General features: G+C 35.6%; 1 long non-coding RNA gene across 3 annotated transcripts in view; it reads left to right on the forward strand.

Moving 5' to 3' along the window:
• The window catches only part of LOC129041956 (uncharacterized), a 161,541-nt gene that overhangs the window by 131,873 nt on the left and 10,808 nt on the right, over positions 1-18,860 (forward strand). For 2 of the 3 annotated variants that reach the window (XR_008504026.2, XR_008504027.2), the window contains 3 exons: positions 8,833-8,950; positions 11,665-11,754; positions 13,317-13,416. This is a non-coding gene — a long non-coding RNA (uncharacterized LOC129041956). Of the gene's footprint in view, positions 1-2,153; positions 2,281-2,528; positions 2,696-7,035; positions 7,150-8,832; positions 8,951-11,664; positions 11,755-13,316; positions 13,417-18,860 lie in introns of all 3 variants that reach the window. The other variant, XR_008504028.2, reaches the window with a different exon arrangement.

An 18,860-nucleotide genomic window follows, 5' to 3' on the forward strand; every position in this document is an offset into this window, starting at 1 on the left:
TAGCATTAGGAGATATACCTAATGCTAAATGATGAGTTTATGGGTGCAGCACACCAGCATGGCACATGTATACATATGTAACTAACCTGCACATTGTGCACATGTACCCTAAAACTTAAAGTATAATTAAAAAAAAAAAGATGAAGTAAAACTGACAGAATTGAAGAGATAAATGACAGTTCCAATGAGAGTTGGAAACTTGTACCCCATTTTCATTAATGTGAAGAACAACTAGACAGAAGATCAACAAGAAAATAGGTTACTTGAATAGTATTGTATATCTACTAGACCTAAACACATCTACAGATCACTTCAGAAAGGACAGCAGAATGTGTGTTCTAATAATATGCACATGAAACATTTTCTAGCATACACCATATGTTAGGCCACAAAACAAGTTAGGATAAACCTAAATAGATTGAAATCATTCAGAGTATGCTCTCCAATCACAAAGAACCTAAATTAAAAGGCAATAACAGAATGAAATTTGAAAAATTTACAAATATGTGAACATTACACCAAACTCCTAGATAACCAGTGGGGCAAAGAAGAAATCACAAGGGAAATTAGAACATATTTTGAGATAAATGAAAATGACAACATAACACACTAAAACTTATAGAACACAGCAAAAGCAATGCTCAGCTGGACATTAAGAATTTTAAAAGTCTACCTTAAAAAACAAAAAAAACTCAAACAACAACCTGTCTACCTTAAAACTAGAAAAAGAAGAGCAAACTAAATTCAAAGCAATGACAGAGAAGAAAAATTAGCTCAAGATGACAGCATCGAGAAACAGAATAGATAATAGAAAATCAGAAAGAATAAAAAAAACCAAAAGTGGTTATCTGAGAAAAAAAAAAAAAAGGGGGCCCCGCAAATGGTAGTCATGTCCTCTGTTTCACTCTTGATTGTAGTAATTTAAGGTTTTTTTTGTTTTTTTTTTTGTTTTTTTTTTTTTGTCAGTGTAGTTAATGGTTTGTCAGCTTTGTCCTTGGGTTGAGATCTAGGTATTTTGGTACCAAAGGAAATAATTGTTTTCCTCTCAAATAAAACCTGATTCAGAAGCCTTGGTAAATATGCTTGACACAGTGTTTCTTAAACGGTGCTAGTTTTTAAATAAAGGACTAGTTTTAAGAAAATTTTGCCAAGTATGTTGTGGATCAGTACTTCTGTAAAGTAAAATAAAAGTAAATGAGTAGACAAATGAAATGGAAAGCATTGGAAATACCACCAAATCTTTCATTATTACATCCAACAGACATAGAACTACCCTGTGAAATTGTTGTAAAATTTTCTAAACATTTACTCTCAATTTTTTTTAACCTCATTGTGGACTAGTGCACACACAGGCCAGAAGCCAGCACTTAAGAGTTGCACTGGTCTGGTAGCATTGCCATTTTTTTCTTTACAAATTCATATTTTTTCAATTATGCAATCAGAGCATAGATGAAATTGCCCTTTAGACTAATGCAGAACACAACTTTTAAGAGAACTAGCCTTTATCCCTTCTCTGGAGTAAGGGAAGAGTTGAAGGCTTTGTTTCCAAAGCTGAATATAAGACAATAATTAGAAACAGAACTCGTTAAAAATAAAAAGCAGAGTTGGTGGCATTGTCAGTCTCATGAAAATAGTTTCAAGTGTTTTACACTGAGTATATAATTAAAAGTTTATTGCCAATGATATTTTCTAATCACCTTACACTATAGTTGACTTAAAGTCTTTTCTATAAATCCAGTGCTTGGACTTCATCAAAAAATAGCTTCTCTCCATTTCTTTCTTTTTTTCCTCCCCTGTGAATAGCCTGTACTTTCCTATTTCTACACCTTGCATTTTGTTGTTGTTGTTGTTGAAAACTAGACATGTTGAATATTATAATGTGGTAACTCTATAAATTAGATTTTCCCTTCCTTCAGGTTTGCTGTTATTGATTGAGGGCTGAAGTCATTTATTTGTTTAGTGACTTTTGCAAACTATTTTTGCAAAAGCTGTATTCTTTGTCATGCACAGTCACTGAAGCCTCTGTTCTGTGACCTCAGATGTCAGCCGGTAACCCAACAGCTGACAGAGATTTTCTTAAGTGCCTGGAGGAAAACAATACCAACCAACCAATCAGCCAGCCAACCAAAAGAAATCTGTCTCCCTGTCTGCAGATTGCTTCTGACTTGTGGCACTTCTTCAACCCTAATCCAGGCTACATACACCTCTGCTTTATTCTTCACCTCCTGCTTGCATGGAACTCACAGACTAGCCAGAGGTGCAAGCTGATGCTCTTCTCAGGTATTTTCTGAGCATACATCTGGCCCTGACTATGTGCATTGCATTCTGGCTTCCCTGGTGTACATAGTAACCCTTCAAATACCTTATTCCCCCAAGAATTTTCCTCCTCAACCTCCTTCCCAGCCTGTTGAGTCTGTCTGATACTCACCCGATCTGCCATTGTTTGCCCCAGGCAACTGTGGATGTTGCCATGTTTGGAAAGCTCCTCCAGCTGCTCCAGAGGATAAACTTTCCTTTGTCCCATTCAGGCTGTGCTAGTCCTTCAGGGAATATCCAGAAAGGTCAAAATTTACAACCAAAACTTTTGGAAAATAAGATCTACATTGCTCCCCTTCACCCCAGCAACTTTCACCAGTAATGTCAGCTGCTGTCCATCCAGCCACTCCTGAACTGGAGAATGAGGGATGATAGACAGGTAAGCAGAAATGCCACAGTGACACTCAGCAGTCTTTTTCTTTTTTTTTGTCTTTATTAAAAACTCACCTGTAAGTTTTTGTTTAGATTTAAGAGTTCAAGAAAAGTTGATTCTGTAAGATTTTCCAGCTTAATGGTTGGTTCAGTTAAGGCCCTGATTCTTCTAGTTTCCAACTCCACCATTTTCTATGACATCACCATTCAATTCAACAAAGGGAGAATAGACGTTTCAATAGGTGATGCTGGGGCATCTGGATATCCACATGCAAAAAATATGAAGCTGAACCTTATTTTATGCAAAATACAAAAATTGGCTCAAACTTGAAGGCCTCATGTAAGAACTAAAACTACACAATTCTTAGAAGGAAACATAGGAGTAAATCTTTGGGACCATAAATTTGGCATTGAGTTTTTAGCTTTGACACAATAAGCACAAACAACAAAAGAAAAAGTATACAAATTGGGGCTTAAAAATATGAAACACTTTTGTGTTTAAATGGGTGCTATCAGAAAAAAGAAAGACAACGCACAGAATGGGAGAAGATATTTTCAAATCAAGCATCTTATGAGGGACTTGTATATAGAATATACAAAAACTCTTAGAAATCAGTAACAAAGACAAATAACTATTAAAAATTGAGCTAATGATCTATATAGATAGTCTTCAAGGAAAATATACAAATGGCCAATAAGATATAAATGATGCATGAAAGATGCTCAGTGCTTTTAGTCACTAGGAAAATGCAAATAAAAACCACAAGATACCGTATTATAATTTCCATTGTAATTATAAGATGAGTATAATAATGACTATAATAAAAAGGCCCGAAATAGAAAATGTTGGTGAGAATGTGGAGAAATTGTAATTCTCAGACATTGCTTGTGGAATATAAAATGATGGAGCCACTTTGAAAAACAGTCTGGCAGGTCCTCAGAAAGTTAGACATACAGTTACCGTTTTACACACCAATACCACTCATAGGCATATACCCAAGAGAATTGAAAACATATGTCCACACAAAAACTTAGATGCAAATGTTTTTAGCAGCATTATTCATAGTAGCCAAAAGGTGAAATAACCTGAATTTCCATCAAGTAATTAAAAGATAAACGAAATGTGATTTTCTATACAATGAAATATCATTTGAACATAAATAAGAGTGATAAAGTTGAAATTGGCCCAATTTTCCCATAGGACTGAGACTTGAGAAATACACATTTGTTTTATGTAAGTTCCTTTCTCAAGAAACCGACCATCAGGGCTCCCAGATAGTAGCAAGGAATTGAGCCTTCCCAGGTCACAACATCCAGACAATGAAATGCACCTGCTGCCTACTGACCAACTCTTCTTCTTACCTCTTCCTAATTCTTTGCTATATAAACCACTAACTTAAGTCAGTTTTGGAGATGTGTTTGAGACTGGTATGCAGTCTCCCAGCTGACATCACCCACATTAAAGCCTTTCTTCCTTGCCAATACTCATTGTCTCAGTGATTGGCTTTCTGTGAGGCGAGCAGCTGGACCTAGGCCAAACCCCTGGCATTTGGCAACACAGTGATACGTGCTACAATACAGATGAACCTTGAAAACATAAGGCTAAGTGAAAGAAGCCAGTCACAAAGACTTCATATTATATGACTTCATGTATATAAAATGTCTGGAAAAAGCAAATCTCTGAAGACAAAGTCAATCAGTGGTTGCCAAGCTTCGATGAGAAGAGGGAATATGGTACAGTGCAAGCTAAAGTTGTACAGGACTTTGTTTTATGACCAGGAAAATATTCAGATGGCTGCACAATTCTATGAACACACTAAAAACCGTGAATTGTATACTTTAAGTGGGTGAATTGTACACTATATGAATTATATCTCAATAAAGCTGTTACAAAAAATATACTATAAGCCATTCAATAAATTAGAAAACCGTGAATCCATATTGATAGAAATGAAGGAATGGATCAATTCACAGTTTGATGAGGAGCAGAGCATTTCATAATCTCAAAGTACCTTCACAGAACCAATTTAGAAAACTCATCTCTAAGATTCTGTTCCTTGTAAATCACTTCCAGTATCCAAATCTCTACCAGTCAGATCAGGGTTCTCCAAAGAAACACAACTAAAGGAATAGATATATAATTAATTAATAGTTACTAATATATTATACATATATATTAAGAGATTTATTTCAAGGAATTGGATCATTAGATTGTGTGGGCTGGGAAGTACAGAACACACAGAGAAGGTCAGCGGGATGGAAATTCAGGCAGGAGTCGATAAGTCCTGAGGCTGAATTTCTTCTTCCTCAGTTTTGCTCTAAAAGGCTTTCTCCTGATTGAATGAGTCCCACCCACACTAGTGAGGTAATCTCCTTAAAGTCAACTGACTTTAGATGTTAACCACATCTATGAAATACCTTCACAGCAACACCTAGATTAGTATTTGATTAAATACCTAGGTACTATAGCCTAGCCACATTGACACATGAAACTAACCTACTACAAAATGCTTATTGATTATAGAGAAAGGAAGTTACTTTACAATGGACCCTGGCAGATCTCACATCATCAGTAAAGGTGCACATAAAAAAACGTGTACCACCTGATAGAATACAATAACAAACATACTTAACATCATTTCTCTGATATCCCTGCTCAATATGAATAAACTAAAAATGATTAGATAAAGCATCAGTAAAACTCCTGTTGAAACGTATTCCACCAATAAATGGCCTTTAAGCTTCAAAAGTGCCAAGGTCATGAAAGTGAGGTAATATGCCTAACTTTCCAATGTGACTTGGCAAGTCTATGTTTACAGCCTTGACAAATAGAGGAGGCATCATTGTGATTATGTAAGTAGACTCTAAGGAATCATATTCTTTCAGGACAACAGTTCAGATTTCTATTTACAAAGAAGAGACAGATGATTGGCACTTGCAATTTGACTCTTTGAAGGTAGAGAATTCCTTCGCCAAATGTCATTATGTAGGGTGTGCTGTGGGTCACTACCAGATGCTCTTTGAAGTGTCTTTCCATTCCTATGTAGCACAAATGCTACTCATTCATGGCTCTATAATTATTGACTTCATATCTTGTTCTATTACTTGTGACATGCTCATAAGATGTATTTCCTAAATATTAAAGATTTAAGTTGTGCAAGTTTGAAACTTTAATAGAACAAATTCAAACTTGTATCTATGAAGCAATTGTGCTTCTATGTCCTCTCTTGAGTTACAAAGGACATGATGTTGACATGCCAGGGGTGATTGCAGGTGTGGGAACCCAAATGTTGAATTGTGTTACATGTAAAGATCATCTTCCATGTGCATTGCTATAGGGACCTATACATGTTGATAACTTACCTAACAAAAGATAAATTTACCTAAATTATCTTGAAATTGGCTACTCACTCAGGTTAAATTGAATGGTAAACAGATTACATTATTAGTGGACAAATTATGGGCTGAACAAATAAATGAGAACAAATGCTTTTGTAATGACTTATATGCCAAAAGACTATAGGAACACTGTAAGTTAAAAAGCTTCTGATGTAAAAACTCAGGCTAGTTCCGGTTCCTATTATATTCTCAAAAAGAGCAAGAAACTGATGTGCAAAACAGAACATAAAGAGATGCTCGCCCCATGGCATGCCTTCACAGGTTTACCAGCATTCTTCTGATATTACCTTCTCCTCCAGTTATGAAACTGCTTCTTTATCTGCTTCGTCCTCCTCTACCTTCTCCCATTCCTCAAACTGTTTTGTAATTTCAGTTTCTGAAAGGTTACAATTCACCATCAAGTAAGCATGCTTCTCTGAGTAAGCATTTGAAAAAATGTAATCAGCCCTAATTAGGAGGTTCTAAGTCAGGATTCTTGGTACACAACTCCCCATTAAAGCTAATCTGAGTAGTTGATGGCTCACAGAAGGGATTCTAAAGTTGTTGCTGATTTTAAAAATGCATAAGTTTATTTATTCCTTATCAGTTGATCCATTCCATCCAACCTCCCAAGAGAAGCCTCTGCAAAGGATAAGGTGTCAGAGTAATAAATGATAATGTGCGAGCTCTTTTTCGTAGACCCTTCAGTCACATTTAACACTGAAGTGCAATTAATACATCTTTAATATGACTATATATATCACTAAATTAGAGCAGCTGTTAGATATGAGTAAATAGTGCATTCTCTTGAGGCTTGTATTCATTCTCAAAATGTCAAGATGTACTCAGTAGTGAGCAGAGTAACTAAGCTTCAAATAAGTTGGACAGAGTGCTCTTAAGAATAAAGAGTTTAAATATAAAAGAGTTGAAATATCGACATTGTTTTGACTAAAACCTTTGCAAAAACAGGAAAACAAACTTGAAAATACTGGATAACCATATAAAGCATGGAAATGGTATTAATTAAAGAATGCCTTGAGAATTTATTAATATTAGTGGGATAAAGTTAAAGATGAATTGAAGGTGAGCAATATTTTCTTCTCAGTCCTGTTTTGTGAATATTAATATAGAATTCATTATCACTGATAATTTCTCTTCACAAATGTTCATTTTTGACAAATTAATGTCTAAATTAATCTAATAATTAATTTTTAATTAGACCAAATAGCAGGATAAATCTTCACAGTGGAAAACCTTGGAGATAATACTGAAAATATTGTCAAATTAGTAATATAGCATATTTATCTTTCATAAACAAAAATGTTATATATTTAATGTATTTTCAGTCTTAATAGCCCTTAAGTTATTCTACGGGGAGAGTAAATTAACTAGAATTTTATTTGGAGGGATGTAGTCTGATAAATTTAATTATTCTTTTAAGAAATTGTTTTTGTTTTATATATGCATATGCAAATCTACTCTTCTATATTGCTAACTTTTAGAATATTGATAATTAAAAATAGCTCGTCTTCATCTGGCTATGTTATATAGCCAGATAAAGGTGGGATACTGACCAAAAAATCCATAAATTTCAAAGATTAAAATAGTCCCTTAAAACTGTTTCATCACTTTTAATCAAAGTGACATATAAAATTTCCCTGCATTTACTGTAATATTTCCTGCGTAATAAAATAAGCCAGATTTCTACTTGATCTTCTAGTCTATAGAGCTAGATATAGCCTCAGCCTTTAGTTTAGAGATATTGGCATCCAATTCAAAAGTCTGTAGCTTGTTTGTGTTCTACTTCACCCTTGTGGGTGTAGCTAAATGTGCACAATCCTGCTATTTGTACACAACCCGTTCCCCTCTTCTAACATATAGAGTCCTAATGTCCTTAGGGCTATCTGGTGTTGTGCCAACCTACAAAATCAGGATGTATTCTCAACCAAAACTTGGTTTGGCTATGAAAACGGGAGATGCCACATGAACACCAAGAGGGTATAAAAACATTTATTAATGAAGAGTTTTGTGGGGAAAAAGCAAGGCACTCTTCCTAAGCGGGTCTGAAACTGGCTTAAGAGAGGAGGGTTTTTATTGTGGAAGGTGGGAAGGGCTGGTGTGAGAGTTCCTGCACATGGGTGGACAGGGGGTTGTAAAGTTTGTCTCTCACAGGTGCTAATGGAGGGGGCGCCCAGGCTTTCTTATCAACTTTCCCAGATGTGGTGCAGAAGATGAAAGAAGAGGGGTGAGGCTTAAAAGCAATTAGCAGTCAAACACAAAAATAAGGAGTCAGCCTTATTTCTATTACCTATAGAAGTGGCAGCATTCCTTTAGTGGTATCTTGGGGACTCCGGGGTGTCCAATGTTGGACACTCCACAGATGTGAAAATTTCTATTTATTTTCTCTACACAAACAAACCTTTCCCCATGCAGATCCACTGTGTAACGGTGGATAGTAGTGGGTCCGTTAACTCTTCTCCACGAGGTAGCTATATAGTTGTTCCCTTCTCACTGAACAACAGTACACTGGTTTATGAATTTAGTTAAATCAATAAGGGATACTGTGAATGAAGATATATTGAAGAATTGTATAAGACCAGCAAAGAACCAGTTTTGGCTCAAGCCTTAGCAGTGCCCCCCATTCCCACTATGTACAATAATTTAATAAATACTATTTCAGGTGTGCATATGATGAGCTTGAATGCTACTATCTTAACTCCTTGTAATCATCACATAACTTTCAAATTGTTTCCCTTTTTCTCCTAGCTTTGCCTCCATTAATAGAATGGCATAAGTTTCAATTATGGACTTGACTGCTATGGATACCACTGTTTCCTAACATGTGGCTTTTCCAGGGACTCCACGTCTAACCTAAACCAATACAGTAAGGTCTTCTTGCTCCATATTTCCTAAATTTTAAAGCAATCACAATTTATCAGAGTTGAAGTCTCTTTGATATTATAAATAAAATGAATTAGGCAAAACATTATCTGTAGTCATATTCTATAATAAAAATGTAAATCATGTTAATCAGAGACATTTGCTCAATTCTAGAATTGCTCTTTCTATAATTCATCTCCCCTAAGTACTTTTCATTAATGCATCTCCTCATGTAAATTGAAAATTATGGAGTAAATAACGAGATACTACAACCCAGGTACAGACTTAAGATGATCCTTTTTGTGCATAATTCAGCCATGCTATAGATTATTTGCAATCATTTGCAAAGGATAATTATTCATAAATGTGGTCCATGGGCACCCCCCGCTGCAATTAATTTAACATGAGTGTGTCCCTGGCCTCAGAAGTTCTCTGCTGGTCATTTAAATGGGGTGTTTGTATGCCCCTCAAAGATAGATGTATAATTTAATGTGTATTAAATATGATTACAGTTGTTTCTACGAAAAGAATTTCCCTACTAGCTGAGTTTTCCCATTTTTATAGTGAAGATACTACTCAGTTTATCAGCACATTTTCAAGCAAAAATCAACAAATTCTATAACATTAGTCAAATAATCACACAAACTATTTGCTTTCCTAACAATATTTTAAAACAGCTGGTCGTGTGGCCTCTCCACCCATGGGTTATCCTAGAATCATAGAGCAGGAAGAGATTCTGAGAGAAGATTGGTGCAATCCCCCATCCCTCAGGAAGGGCTCCAACTAAATCATCCCAGACAGAAGCACATTTGCCCTAATTTTGATGAGCTCCAGAGACAGAGCTCTTGAGACTTCCTATTCTGAATAGAGAGAAATCCTTTCTTACAGCTAAACAATCCCTCTCATTAGAGCCAAACTCCATTTATCTGTGTCTGGCTTTTGTTTGCGTTGGAGAAGGGCCCCTCTAACAATGTTTATATCATGTACTCTTTCCACATGAACTTACTTATTTTTTAATTAAGTATTTTAAGAGACAGGACCTTGCCATCTTGACCAGGCTGTTCCTGAACTCTTGGCTTCAAACTCTCTGCCCGCCTCAGTCTCCCGAGTAGCTGGGATTATTAGTGACTGGTTCTACAAGAATTTGAATCAATTTTGTCCTCATGGATGTTGTTTCCAAACCTTTAAAAACACCTTTAAACGCTTTTAAACCTCTGTGATGACCCTCTCATCTTTCTAGAACGTATCTCCATTCCTCTTCAGTTCCGTAATCTAGAAATATATATCATTTTCCAGCAGGGCTCTAACCAGTGATGGGGAGGGTGAAGATCTATATCTTAGATGACATTTCTTTCTCCATGTAGGCATTTTTTGTTTTCATATGGGTTGGTCATATACAGACTATTTGAAAGGTGTTTTCTTGAAACTTTGTAATATAAATTCTTGAGATTTAAGACATGTCTATACTCATTTTCTACCTTCTTAGCACATTAGCAATGTATGACCCCCATGTGTACATTTTCACTACTGATTGTATTACATGATGAACATTTTTTATTATGTAAGTGAGAAAAACATTTCTACATATAAACTTGGCAGTGTAAAGGTGCCATTTAGTGAAAATTACCCAAACACACATCAGCAGTTTTTTACAAATCTAAGGTAGTGGGACAGCTAATGTATATGAATAAGCTAATTTAAATTTCTTCCCTTTCGTTGTGATAAAATGTACATAACATAAAATTTATTACTCTAATCATTTAAGTTTATAGTTCAGGGGCATTAATTATATTCACATTGTTGTGCAACCACCTCCACAATCTATATTTGGAACTTTTTCATCATCCCAAACTGAAACTCTGAACCCATTAAACAATAACTCCTCATTTCCTCTCCCCTAGTTTCTGATAACCACTATTCTACTTTTTGTTTCTATGGATTTCACTATTCTAGGTACCTCATCTAAACAGAATCATATCCTATTTGTTCTCTTTGGTCTTTCTTATTTCACTCAGCATAATGTCTTCAAGGTTTCTCCTTTATCTTTTGTTCTAGATTTGAAAATGATACACCAGGAGATGCAGTGTGAATAAAAGAATACTGAAAAGGGAATTTTTGAATTCCTCAGGATATATAACTAGTCTGGGAAGGTTTCTAGAATTAGGCCTATCTGCAGAGAGCTATGCTAATTATGACATAAAAGAACAGGTCTGTGGCTTGTGTTTTGAGATTCAAAGGCTAAATTCATATCAAGTTTCTGACTAATTGAAAGCTCAGACAGTAATTTTGGAAACAGCTTCCTGGAAATGAAAATATTAAATGCAGAATAATCTTGAAAAGTTTTTTTTTTAAGTTACAGATCACGGGTTAGACCTGAAAATAGGCCCATTATCAGAATCCCACGCAGGCAGGTGGAAGCTGATCAGTCAGAGACACCCACAGCAATGTGGAGTTTTTCATGCCTTCCATGAAGACATTCACTTCCATCACCAAGTGTAGAAGATTTCTGTTTGTCTCCTTGGACATCTCCTTGAGAGTGTCTGTTCATGACACCAGGCACATGGTAGATGACTCCCACTAGGGTGACATGCATGAATCATAGGTGTGTTCGTGTAGATTCTAATCTGCAGAGAAAATAAAATGTGGAGTGACAGGTGGCTCCTTGTTGATGTGAATATTTTTGTTTTGTTTTGTTTTTCATAATGACACCTTTCTAAGAATCTGAACATTGAATCTGATCCTTCTGAGAGGACACTACACCACTAGAGGGAATCAAACAGAAGATACAAAATTTCTGCTCTCAGTTCTGTAAGTGAATCATCTAGAGAACTTCAGCAAGTCAGCTTACGTCTTTGTCTCTTCCTAGACATTTTGTAATGCTAGCGATGTTTTACTTTTTCTGTCTGTAATGTGTTAACACTGCAGCAGCCTTAACTACAAGGGTATTGGAACCTCTCCAAGGGAAGAAATGTTGAATTCAACTTATTTTTTTTCCATGCAAAAATCCTACTGTTTATATGATCTATTCAGGAATGATGGTCTACGTGAAGTATTATGACTGAGACTCTAAGAGGAACACTTTCCACATCATACTTTGAGGTTGAAATTAAGTATTCGTATTGGAAACTGTAAATAATCCTAGAGCTGACCTGCTTAAATCTCAGGAGAGCTGTGGTCCAAGCATGTTAGGCTGTTTCCAAATCCCAAAGCTAGTAAGCATTGAGATTAAGAATATCAGTTCCTGACTGCTAGAAAAGTTAAAAGGTAATTTTTAAAATTAGTCTGCCTATGAATATAGTAGTAGCTTGTGCTATTAATACAAGTAGCTAGTGCTACTAAAAATAATGTATTTAAAGTGGTAACTCATGGAATAGAGCTGAGAATAAGCCAATAATCAGAATTAAACACAGGTTAGGGAAACATTACCTGAGGTTATATAGGTGAAGTTTCATGAATAACTCAAAAGCATGGCTAAAACTGTTTAATGTTTAATTTTCTCTTTCTGCTTTTTTTTTCTTCTTCTTCTTTTTAGACAGAGTCTCGCTCTGTCACCAGGCTGGAGTGCAATGGTACAATCTCAGCTCACTGCAACCTCCTCCTCCTGAGTTCAAGCGATTCTCCTGCCTCAGCCTCCCAAGTAACTGGGATTACAGGCACGTGTCACCACACCTGGCTAATTTTTTTTGTATTTTTAGTGAAGATGGGGTTTCACTGTGTTAGCCAGGATGGTCTCAATCCCCTGACCTCGTGAACCACCCACCTCAGCCTCCCAAAGTGCTGGGATTACAAGCCTGAGCCACCGCGCCCGGTCCTCTCTTTCTGCTTTTAATTGTGAACATTGTATAGTGACTGTTTAAAAAGTAGATTAAATTCATGTGTACTGAAATGTACAGATTTTTAGCATACAATTTGATGTTTTGATGAATTTACACACCAGGGTAACCACTATTCCTGCGAGGATGGGATATTTTCATTACCTCAGAATGTTCCTTCATGCTCTCTTCCCATTAAGTCCCTATTCCCTTTAGGCAAAAACTTCTAATTTTTATCTTCATAAGTTAATTCATTTTACCTGTTCTTGAGTTATACATAAATGGAATCATAGAATATGAATTTTATATCTGTTTGTTCCATACAACATAATATTTTGGGGGTTTATCCTGTTGCAACATTGCTATGGTTTGAATGGGTCCCCTCCAAAATTCAAGTGTTGAAACAATGGTCATTGTGATAGTATTAAGAGATGGGGCCTTTAGGAGGTAATTAGGTCATAAGGTTAATTCCTTATAAGGACTATAAGGGTCCTTATAAAAAAGGCTTCACACGGTATTTCTTTGGTGCTCTTACCCTTTTGCCTTTCATCACGTGAGGACACAGTGTTCTTCCCTCCAACTGTGAAGCAGAGAGCAGCCTGTGCCAGACAACTAAAGCTGCCAGTGCCTTGTCCTTGGATGCCCAGCCTCCAGAACAGTGAGAGATACATTTCTGCTCTTTATAAATTACCTGGTGTCAGGTATTTTGTTATAGCAGCCTGAGTGGACTAAGACAAATGTATATTATATAGTTCATTATTTCTTACTGAATAGATTTCAGTGTGTGAATTTGTCTTCTCCATTCTCAAGATAATTGACTTTTGCTTCCTATATAAGTCTAGGATCTACATCAGACTTTAAAAACTTTGACATGATTTTAAATATATAGAAAAATGTTATATAGCACAAAGAAATCTCATATTTTTAAATCAAATTCAGCAATTGTAGAGAAAAGGGAACTCTTGCACACTCTTGGTGGGAAGGTAAAAACTAGCACAGTCATTATGAAAAACAGTATGGAGGTTCCTCAAAATATGAAAAATAGAACTATCATATGATCCAGAAATCCCACTCATGAGTGCATCTGTAAAGGAAATGAAATTAGTATGTTGGAGAGATATCTGCTCTCCCATGTTCATTGCAGCACTCTTCGCAGTAACCAGAATATGGAATCAACCTAAATGTTCATCAATGGATGAAAGGATAAAGAAAATGTGTTACATATACACAGAGGAATACTACTCAGCCTTTAAAAAAAGGCTTGTCATTTGAGACAAGATGGATGAACCTGGAGGACATCATGTTAATGAAATAAGCCAGGCATACAAAGATCTCACTTAAATGTAGAATCTAACAAAGTTGATCTCATAGAAGCAGAGAGTACAAAGATGGTGATCAGGGGTTGAGAGTGGGGAAGTTGGGGAGATGTTGGTCAAAGGGTATGAAATTCCAGTTAGATAGGAGGAATAAGGTCAAGAGATTATTGTACAACACGGTGACTATAGCTAATAACATATTGTATTCTTGAAAATCTCTAAGAGAGTAGATTTTAAGTATTGTCTCCTCAAAAAACGGTAACTATGTGAGGTAATACGCAGTTAATTCGCTTGATTTAGCCATTCTATGATCTATACATATTTCAAAATATGCTGTACACAATAAATACATACAATTTTTGTCAACTAAAAATAATTAATCAATTTAGGAAATTCAACAATTGTTTGCATTTTGTTTTATTTGTTTTAATGTTTCTGTCTTCTCTGCGTATATACATGTACATATGTATATGTGTATCAAGGATAGAAACTATATGTACATACATTTATACAAATATAGTATTTGTGTACCAATACATGTATAAACATATGTGCATACATATATAAACACATATGTATAGACTTAAAGATTTTTAAAAATCTATAAGTTTGTAATCTTAAAGTCTTTAAGCCTATATGTCTGTGGATATGTATGTGCACACAAAAATAGGATGAAATGTATGTATGTACATATATGCATGTGTTTATACATATCTTAGGATTTTTAAGAGAAACAGAACAAATAGAATATATATAGATATACAAGAGAAGTTTGATTATGAAAATTGGCCCATGCAATTATAGAGGCCAAGAAGTCTTACATGATAAATTGTATTTCATAATTTAAAGCTTTTTCTCATTAAAGGCACTATTAATAAAAGGAAATAAAAGCCACGAATGGGAGAAAATATTTGCAAAAGAGTATAGGTGATAATAAACTTGTATCTACAATAAAGAAAGAACATGAAATTCTTGCAAATCAATAAAGAAGACAAAACACACAATTAAAAAATAGGTTAAAGATTTGGACAGACACTTCACCAAAAAGGATGCAGGAATGGCAAATAAGTGAATAAAAAGTTTGCTCAGTATTTTCAGTCATTAGGAAAATCATTATTATTCCTATGCCAGCTTTAGTAAGATAAACTTCATGTGCCATGAAATTCACCTAAAGTGTACAGTTTAGTGGTTTTTAGTATACTCACTGGGTTGTGCAACCATCACCACAGTCTATTTGGCAACATTTTTACCACCTCAAAAAGCAAGCCAGTACTATTTAGCTACTCTTTCTATTCTCCCAACCTCTCCAGACAGAAGTAATCATTCATCTATTTTCTGTCTCCATTGATTTGCCTATTCTAAATATGTCATACAGTAAATCATATAATATGTGGTCTTTCATTAGTGGCTTATTTCACTTGGCATGATGTTTCCAGGGTTCATCCATGTTGTAGCAAATTACCCCCATTGTATAGATGTGCCACTTTTTATTTATCAATTAATCAGTTGGTGAACATTTGGGTTGTTTCCACCATTTGGCTATTATGAATAATGTGGTTATGAACAGTTGTGTACAAGTGTTTGTGTAGACATATGTTATTTTCTCTTGAATATACACATAAAAGTGGGAATGCTTGGTCATAGGGTAATTCTGTGTTTACTATTAAGAGAAATTACCAGAATATTTTTCTAAGTGTCTGCATCATTTTACATTCAGGCCCACAAAGTAAAACACTTCTGATATTCCACATACGCAACATTTGTAATCATCTGTCTTTTTTTGTGCAGAACGTGCAGGTTTGTTACATAGATATACACATGTCATGGTGGTTTGCTGCACCCATCAACCAGTCATCCACATTAGGTATTTCTCCTAATGTTATCCTTCCCCTAGCCCTCCACTCCCTGACAGGCCCTGTTGTGTAATGTTCCTCTCCCTGTGTCCATGTGTTCTCATTGTTCAACTCCCACTTATGAGTGAGAACATGTGGTGTTTTTCTGTGTTAGTTTGCTGAGAATGATGGTTTCCAGCTTCATCCATATCCCTGCAAAGGACATGAACTCATCCTTTTTCATGGCTGCATGCTATTCCATGGTGTATATGTGCCACATTTTCTTTATCCAGTCTACCACTGATGGGCATTTAGTTTGGTTCCAAGACTTTGCTATTGTGAATAGTGCTGGAATAAACATACGTGTGCATGTGTCTTTATAGTAGAATGATTTATAATCCTATGGGTATATACCCAGTTATGGGATTCCAGGACCAGACAGATTCATAGACGAATTCTACCAGAGGTACAAAGAGGAGCTGGTACCATTTCTTCTGAAACTATTCTAAACGATAGAAAAAGAGGAAATCCTTCCTAACTCATTTTATGAGGACGGCATCATCCTGATACCAAAACCTGGCAGAGACACAACAAAAAAGAAAATTTCAGGCCAATATCCCTGATGAACATCGATGTGAAAATCCTCAATAAAATACTGGCAAACCGAATCCAGCAGCACATCAAAATCCTTATCGACCACGATCAAGTTGGCTTCATACCTGGGATGCAAAGCTGGTTCAACAGACACATATCAATAAACATAATCCATCACATAAACAGAACCAATGACAAAAACCACATGATTATCTCAACGGACACAGAAAAGCCTTCGATAAAATTCAACACCCTTTCATGATATAAACTCTCAATAAACTAGGTATTGATGGAACGTATCTCAAAACATTAAGAGCTATTTATGACAAACCCACAGCCAATATCATACTGAATGGGCAAAAGCTGGAAGCATTCCGTTTGAAAACCAGCACAAGACAAGGATGCCCTCTCTCACCACTCCTATTCAACATAGTATTGGAAGTTCTGGTTAGGGCAATCAGGGAAGAGAAAGAAATAAAGGGTATTCAAATAGGAAGAGAGGAAGTCAAATTGTCTCTGTTTGCAGATGACATGATTGGATATTTAGAAAACTCCATTGTCTCAGCCCAAAATCTTCTTAAGCTGGTAAGAAACTTCAGCAAAGTCTCAGGATACAAAATCAATGTGCAAAACTCACAAGCATTTTTATACACCAATAATAAACAAACAGAGAGCCAAACCATGAATGAACTCCCATTCACAATTGCTACCAAGAATAAAATACCTAAAAATACAACTTACAAGGGATGTGAAGGACCTCTTCAAGGAGAACTACAAACCACTGCTCAATGAAATAAAAGAGGAGACAAATGGAAAAACAATCCACGCTCATGGATAGGAAGAATCAATATCATGAAAATGGACAAAGTAATTTATAGATTCAATGGCATTCCCATCAAGTTACCATTGACTTTCTTCACAGAATTAGAAAAAACTACTTAAAATTTCATATGGAATCAAAAAGAGCTCACATAGCCAAGATAACCCTAAGCAAAAAGAACAAAGCTGGAGGCATCATTCCACGTGACTTCAAACTGTACTACAAGGCTACAGTAACCAAAACAGCATGGTATTGGTATCAAAACAGATATATAGACGAGTGGAACAGAACAGTGCCTCATAAATAATGCCATACATGTACAACCATCTGATCTTTGACAAACCTGACAAAAACAAGCAATGGGGAAAGGATTCCCTATTTAATAAATGGTGTTGGGAAAACTGGCTAGCCATATGCAGGAAACAGAAACTGGACCCCTTCCTTACACCTTACACAAAAATTCTCAAGATGAATTAAAGACTTAAATGTAAGACCTAAAACAGTAAAAACCCTGGAAGAAAACCTAGGCAATACCATTCATGACATAGGCATGGGCAAAGACTTCACGACTAAAACACCAAAAGCAAGGGCAACAAAAGTCAAAATTGACAAATGGGTTCTAATTAAACTAAAGAGCTTCTGCACAGCAAAAGAAACTATCATCAGAGTGAACAGGCAACCTATAGAATGAGAGAAAATGTTTGCAATCTATCTATCTGACAAGGTCTAATATCCAGAATCTACAAGGAACATAAACAAATTTACAAGAAACAAACAAACAACCCCATCAAAAAATGGGTGAAGGATATGAACAGACACTTCTCAAAAGAAGATATTTATGAAGCCAACAAACATATGAAAAAAGCTCATCATCACTGGTCATTAGAGAAATGCAAATCAAAACCACGATGAGATGCCATCTCACACCAGTTAGAACGACAATCAGTAAAAAGTCAGGAAACAACAGATGCTGGCAAGGATGTGGAGAAATCGGAATGCTTTTACACGTTGGTGGGAGTGTAAATTAGTTCAACCATAGTGGAAGACTGTGTGGCGATCCCTCAAGGATCTAGAACCAGAAATATCACGCTTTTTGATTGTTGTTATCCTAGTGCTTCTGAAGTGATGTTTCATTGATGTCTTAATTTGCATTTGCATTCATAAGAATTCTTTATATATCCTAGATACAAGTCCCCCACCTATGATTTATAAATATTTTCTCCTATATTGTCGGTTATGTTTTCAAGTTTTTGATAGTATCACTTGAAGAAAAAAAGTTTTAAATTTTTATGGTCATTTATCTGTTTTGTAATTGCTGTTGTTTATACATTGATGTCATGTCTAAAAATACATTTCCAAATTTGAAGTCATGCAGATTTAACTCTATGCTTTCTTCTAAGAGTATTATCTCTTACATTTAAGCTTTTATTCAATTTTTAGCTGAGTTTTATATATTGCATAAAGTAAGGGCCCAACTTCATTCTTTTGCACATGGATATCCAGTTGTCCTAGTACCATTTGTTGAAAAAGTCACAAATTA

This window comes from Pongo pygmaeus, chromosome 7, assembly GCF_028885625.2.
Source record: "Pongo pygmaeus isolate AG05252 chromosome 7, NHGRI_mPonPyg2-v2.0_pri, whole genome shotgun sequence".
Classification (NCBI taxonomy): domain Eukaryota; kingdom Metazoa; phylum Chordata; class Mammalia; order Primates; family Hominidae; genus Pongo; species Pongo pygmaeus.